Source organism: Carassius auratus, chromosome 20, assembly GCF_003368295.1.
Source record: "Carassius auratus strain Wakin chromosome 20, ASM336829v1, whole genome shotgun sequence".
In the NCBI taxonomy this organism is placed as follows: Eukaryota; Metazoa; Chordata; class Actinopteri; order Cypriniformes; family Cyprinidae; genus Carassius; species Carassius auratus.
Genome location: NC_039262.1, coordinates 2,832,653 through 2,839,740, shown reverse-complemented (window position 1 = coordinate 2,839,740; position 7,088 = coordinate 2,832,653). Strand labels below are relative to the sequence as shown.

Sequence of the window (7,088 nt, the reverse complement as noted above, 5' to 3'; positions counted from 1 at the left end):
TGTAGGGGCGCATTTTCTCTCAGAACATGTAAGTCTCAGCACATAATACTCAAACAGAGGGACAGAGTGAGATGAGATGTCTGACAGTTTTTTAATTTTCTGTTATCCATACAGTGTTGTAAAGTCATTAAACTATGCATATTTACTCAGAATAACTTTTTTTCTGTATGAAAAAAGGTTTTGAAGTGTTTGGAATTTAAAAATGCAGGAAAATTAATAGTTCATCTTTATTGTCATTTAAAAAAATCACCACGACAAAACCATCCAAGCTATCCAAAACCCATTCACAATTTAAGTTCCTCAATGTTTTTTCAACATGTACACCAAGTTTGGTGGTGTATAGTGTTACTCTCCTCTGAAGCAGTATGCATTAATTCACAGCTAAATGTAAAAAACAATCCACATTCAAATCAAAATAGCCGACTTCCTGTTGGTCGTAGCTGATGACTGTGAATTAGAAAGTTTGTCCGTCTTGATAAGAACAATTTTTGTACTGAGTTTGGTGTCTGTAGCTAAAACTAACCCCACTCACTTTTGACAAAAGGTGGCGCTATAGAGTGCCTCTTCCACGCCTCTTATGAACTTTTGCCAGTGTCTAGCTGTCACTAATACTGATATGTGTTCTGAGTTTGATGAAATTCTAAGCATGTTATATGCCTCAAAATCACCTGAGAAGTATTCCAGTTTGACATGTTGCCACGGCAACAATATTTTTAGATATCAATATACCCCCAGCAGATTTATATCGGCTGTGTTTTTAAACATTATTCTGATGAAGTTTGAAGGCAATCGAGTAAAAATAAGATGCGAATTCAAAGCATTTTGAAAATGACACACTTCCTGCTGCCAGTTGGTGGCGCTATAACTTTGACTCCTAATAGTCACATATATGCGATCGACATCATACAATGAAATAATCTGATGAAGTTTGATTAAAATTAGGAAATGTATGTGGATGGTATTAGACACTTCCTGTTTCTCAATTCTCGCCATAAATTAAACGCCTCGCTACGAGCAAACCCGTTTCGAGATATCAAAAATCCCTGGCAATTTTTCATCCCCAATGTCTTGAGATCATGTTGACCGAGTTTGGTGGCAATCGAGTAAAAAACCTATGACAAGTATATCAAATTCCAGAGCATGCGCTTTTTACATAACTCTAAATAGCTGACTTCCTGTTGGGCGGAGCCTATGACAATGCAATACGCAAGTTGTTCGGCACGATGAGATCTATATGTGTACTGAGTTTCATATTAATACGTGTAAGTATGTGTGAGCCTATACATCAATATTAATGACTGTGTTCCAGGGGGCGCCGTAGAGCCCCTGTGCCACGCCCGGGTCCCAACCTCTGCAGGCTCCTAAAGGCCACAGATCCAAAGGTGTGTGCAAATTTCCAAGAGTTTTGAGTATGTTAAGGACTCCAAAAGCCCCCACAACTTTGACGACAAATATGAATAATAAACCCTAAATAGCCAACTTCCTGTTGGGCGGAGCCTATGATATGCAATACGAAAGTTGTTTGTATTGATGAGTTCTATATGTGTACCGAGTTTCGTATGTCTACGTACAAGTATGTATGATATATGGCCCTCCATATTCCAGGGGACGCTGTAGAGCCCCTGTGCCACGCCCGTGTATCAGTCTCTGCCCGGCCCTAATGGCCGCAGGTTCCAATGTGTGTGCCAATTTTCAAGACTTTTTAAAGGCATGTTAAGGGCCCCAAAAGCCCCCGTAACGTTAGAAAAAATAATAATAATAATAATAATTAATAATAATAATAAAAAATAATCCTAAGGAAAACAATAGGGCTCTCGCCCTCCAGGCTTGAGCCCTAATTATAAAACCTAAGCTGTTTAAAAAAGGACAATTTGTCATCAAATGATTCTTTAGGATATTAGTCCTAAATAAAACTGTTTTCTATTTGCAAAGAAACTTTAATAATAATCATTTGGATCATTTAGTGTGTGTGTTCACAGCGCAAACTCCAATCTGTGTGTTTTATGAAAATAACATAAATTGACTGGAACTACCTGTTCTTTCAGCTGTTTGAACACACCGAGTTTAGGCTCTGTCCTTGCCAGTCAGAACAGATTTGGATTACAGTGCAAAATAAATTCTATTTGTTTTTTAATTTATTTTAATGTATTTTATGGTTCTATTGTCAGTCACAGCATTTCATTAGCCAGGACCACGGCACAAACAAGCTATGAAACAGTTAGTTAAACAGAGTGTTGGAGAAGAGTAGAAAGAGGATGAAAGGGTAGAGGGAATGGGATGATGGTCAGGTTGATCAAAGCATCTAGAATTGATGGCTCAGAGAGACTCAGGGTGGGGGTACCCTTCTTTATCATATATTTAGGCCAGACAGTTAGGACCCCCCTATACAACCTGAAAGAAAGAGAATGTGGGATAAGGTTGGCTGAATGGATGAGAAAGGGAGGGAAGGGTGGGTTCGAGAGAAAGAAACAAATAGTATGGTTGTGACGTGGCCTGATATACAGTATGGAGGTTTCCAGAAGTCAGGTGATTTAGCCAAGAATTTAATGTTTTTTGTGGCGTTATCTGTTTAAACAGTTAACTCCATTGCAATAGTTAGGACCATGCCACATACAAGCTATGAAACAGTTTGTTGGGGAAGAGTAGAAATGGGAAATGAGACGAAGAGTTGGCTACGGAGACTGAGAAGTCCCTATATACGAGTTGCTCAGAGATGGAATCGTTGTTGAGCAGAGATTAAGTAAGCCTAACTGCCAAATATGCTCATCGCTTGTTTACCCATGCCAAAAAGTAGTAGACTTCAAGTTTATTTTATTAAGTATACTTATGCAGCAAGTATACAGATATCAGTGTTCTAGTAGTATACTTGTAAGTGTACTGCAATACTCCTTGGTACTTCATTGCCACCCTTTCTAGTATATAAAAGTGAACTATAACAGTAGCAAACTTTGAGTATACAACTAGTTTAACTCCTATGTTTGTAGTATTGCAATTATACTAAAGTGAACTTAAAGGTATACTGACAGTTTAGTAATTAAATACTTTGTACACTTTGAAGTATAGTCTCAGTAAACTACTAGTTTAGTAGTTTTATTCTGCAAATATACTTATAAGTTTTCTTTAAGTGAACTTTACATCACACTTGAAGTATACTACTATGTCCCTATTTAGGTTTTAATTTGTATATATTTAGTTGTATGAATATCTGAACTGTAACAGAAATGAGTCAAACCAGACAAATTAAAGAGTCTATCAAAGCTTTATGCATTGAAACACGAGAGCCGAATTCCTCAGGAAGTCATAAATCAGTTCTAGTGCCACAAGAACCAAGCAAGATGACCAACCAACTTGTTCACACAACAACTTTCAACATGAACACCACTAGAGCAATTATTTACAATTTCAATTCGAAGAAGAGATTGTCAAATTTGTTGTTCATAATTGAAATGGAACGCTGGACATCACATGGACCCCCCCCGACCTAGCAGAACCAGACTGAAATTCCTAAGGGGGGGAAGGGCTTTAAACCTCTGTCTTCACAGAAAAGTCCTTTGCCAGAGAATGTCAAAGAAACTTCTTTTGTACATATATATGGACCAGAATGAACTCAAAAAGACTTGATTTTGTCCTGACAATCATTTATTTATAAAATATATCATAATCGTGTTATAGGAATCATGTCCAAAATTAGACCCTGCCAGAGCAGGAACATTCGGACCACATGCTTGGTAAGATAAACATATGATTTATGATACCCCCCGAGCCAAGACAATATCTGATTGGTCAAGACAACTTTCTAGGTGTGGCCAACAGGCCAGTTTAAATACCTAGGACATTGTAAAATCTTTGCTTTTAGTTCTAGCATTGCTTGTGCTATCAGTCATGCCTTACTTTCAGTCTGCCTTTTAGTCTCTGCTATTAGTCATGCCTGCTCTTAGCTTTTAGCTTGTAGCTTTGCTACCTAGCTTTAGCTTGTAGCTCCCAGCCATGCTGTGTAGTCATCACTGTTCTTTGAGCGCGGTTCCAGCGTGCCTGCCTGCTGCTACTATGCCACGATGAGAAGGAACACAACCTAGTCTCGTCAAACTTTATTTCTTTTCTTTTCCGTTTGAGAGTTTCGTGTTCTGAGTTAAGTTTTGTAACGTCGAGTGTCCGACGCCTGACCTCGGGTACCCGTTCAACTTCGACCAGCGCACACGGCTCTGCACTTTCAGCCAACGCCCAACAACCACGGGCTCCCCAAGACGTCACTTCACTACTGAACTTCCAGCCAATCAGCGACACCGGGATACCCCTTTCAACGGGAGTCCCTTTCACAGGAAACGAAGGCAACGTATTCCCAGATATTTGTTGTGCTGGTGTATCTAATATAATTTTAACCTCACTGAGGAACTCAATGCGAGGGCTAATTACGTGATTGATGGTTGTTCATGTTTATGCAATTTAACGTATTGCTGTGAACTTGGGATTCCATATTTCTATTCTCTTAAACTCATCTTTCCCTAACTTTCGACCTTCCTGCAACTTGTGTGAATGTGTGTGTGCGTGCATTTATGGGTTAGATTAGTTTATATGTCTTAGATTTATCTAATAAAGCCTTATTCATATTGAAAAGAGAAGTATCTTGTGTTTTGTGCTTACAAGTTAATGTCTTAAACTGCCGATCTTGTTACTGTGCTAATTGATAGTGTTTTCACTATAGTTTGGATATTAGTATCCAGTGCAGATTTGATGTTAAACGGCTCGTTCAGTGAATCGCAGTGATCAGCCGTGAAACAGTGATTCTGTTCAAATTCCCTTTAAAATCTTAAATGATTCCCTTTGAGCTAAATTGACCTGTTTCCCTTACAGAACATACAAAACATCCAAAGAATAAAAAATAAACAAAAACATTTTATTCTAGCTTCATATATTCTAAAAAAAAAAAAAAAAAAAAAAAAAAAACTTTATTGTGGGTAAGTTTCATAAAAAAAATAAAGAAATAAAAAAGACTATGAATTTGATTCAGAATGATAATCAAAACGTAGATGGAGTCGATCAACACCCCAAAACTCAACTGTAATTATTACCTTTTCATTAAATTACTGAATTGTTAAATTTTTGGTGCTGTTTCATGTCAGATGATTGCGTTACATATGCTAGTATCTGTTGTTTCTTATTCTTCTTCATTTGGGGTTTGTTTTTTGTTTGTTTTGTTTTTTCTGTACAGAGGATGTGTACTAGCGCCATCTACATATATACATATATAACAATGAAAACACGGATTCGAGGAGCACGAGTATAGTTCAAATATATTTAGATTTTTTGAAAGTATAGGTCAATTATACTTACATGTAATTTTAAGTAAATTTCTGAGAAGTAAATAAAGCCCATTTTTGAGTTCAGGAGCAAGTTCAGCTTCCTGATGGATGAAGCTGTCCTTCAGTCTGCTGGTCCTAGCCTGGAGACTCTGCAGTCTCCTCCCTAATGGCAGCAGATTGAAGGGGCTGTGTAACAGGTGGGTGTGATCACCTGCAATGCAGAGGGCTTTGTGAGTGAGATGTGTACCGTAAATGTCCTGAAGGGTAGAGAGACACCAATGATCTTCTCAGCTGCTCACACTATGCGTTGCAGAGTCTTTCGGCAGGATGCGTTGCAGGCGCCATACCACACAGTGATGCAGCTCGACAGGATGTTCTCAATGGTGCTTCTGTAGAAGGTGCACATGATAGGGGGTGGGGCTTTGGCTCTCCTCAGTTTGCGGAGGAAGTAGAGATGCTGTTGTGATTTCTTGGCCAGTGCTTGTCGGTCCAGGAGAGGTCCTCTGTTATGTACACATCCAGGAACTTGGTGCTGCTCACTCTCGCCACAGTTGCACCATTGATGGTCAGAGGAACGTGCTGAGTGTGTGCTCTCATGAAGTCAACAACAATCTCCTGAATCTTCTCCACGTTCAGTGAGAGATTGTCACTGCACTACCCGGTCAGGTGGCTCACCTCGCTCCTGTAGATTGTCTCATCTTTGTTGCTAATGAGACCCACCACAGTCATGTCATCTGCAAACTTAATAAAGAGGTTGGAGCTGTGTGACAGTGTGCAGTCATGGGTCAGCAGAGTGAAGAGGAGGGGGCTCAGCACACATCCTTGGGGGGCCCCAGTATTCAGTGTGATGGTGCTGGATGTGTTGCTGCCGACCCATACTGCCTGAGGTTTTCCAATCAGAAAGTCCAACAGCCAGTTGCACAGCAAAGTGTTGAGCCCCAGCTGGATCATTTGAGCATTGTTGAATGCTGAACTGAAGTCTATGATCTGCATTCTGACGTACAAGTCCTTTTTGTCCAGATGTGTGAGTGCTGAGTGGACGGCAGTGGCGATGGCATCATCGGTCGACCGGTTGGACCGATAAGCAAACTGGAAGGGGTCCCGGGAGGGGGGAAACTAGCCGTTCAAAGCACTTCATGAGGATGGGAGTAAGTGCAAAAGAACAGTAGACATTGAAGCAGGATGGAGATGGCTTCTTCGGGACTGGAATGATGGTGGTATTTTTAAAACATGGGAACAACAGCATGACTAAGTGAAATGTTGAAATTGTCTGTGAAGACATCAGTGAGTTCTGCTGCACACTCTCTCAGTAAAGCCCAGTGGATGTTGTCAGGACCCGGAGCTTTGCGTGCATTGATCCTGCTGAAGGATCTCCTCATGCTGTCAAGTCAAGTCAAGTCACCTTTATTTATATAGCACTTTAAACAAAATACATTATGTCAAAGCAACTGAACAACATTGATTAGCAAAACAGTGTGTCAAAAATGCATAATGACAGTTAAAGGCAGTTCATCATTGAATTCAGTGATGTCATCTCTGTTCAGTTTAAATAGTGTCTGTGCATTTATTTGCAATCAAGTCAACGATATCGCTGTAGATGAAGTGACCCCAACTAAGCAAGCCAGAGGCGACAGCGGCAAGGAACCAAAACTCCATTGGTAACAGAATGGAGAAAAAAAACTTGGGAGAAACCAGGCTCAGTTGGGGGGCCAGTTCTCCTCTGACCAGATGAAACTAGTTCAATTCCAGGCTGCAGCAAAGTCAGATTGTGCAGAAGAATCATCTGTT

General features: G+C 40.0%; 1 pseudogene; it reads right to left on the bottom strand.

Annotated features, from left to right (window-relative positions):
- The window catches only part of LOC113037886 (beta-soluble NSF attachment protein-like), a 6,533-nt pseudogene extending 3,632 nt beyond the window's left edge, over positions 1–2,901 (bottom strand).
- Between the last annotated feature and the right edge of the window lie 4,187 nt (positions 2,902–7,088).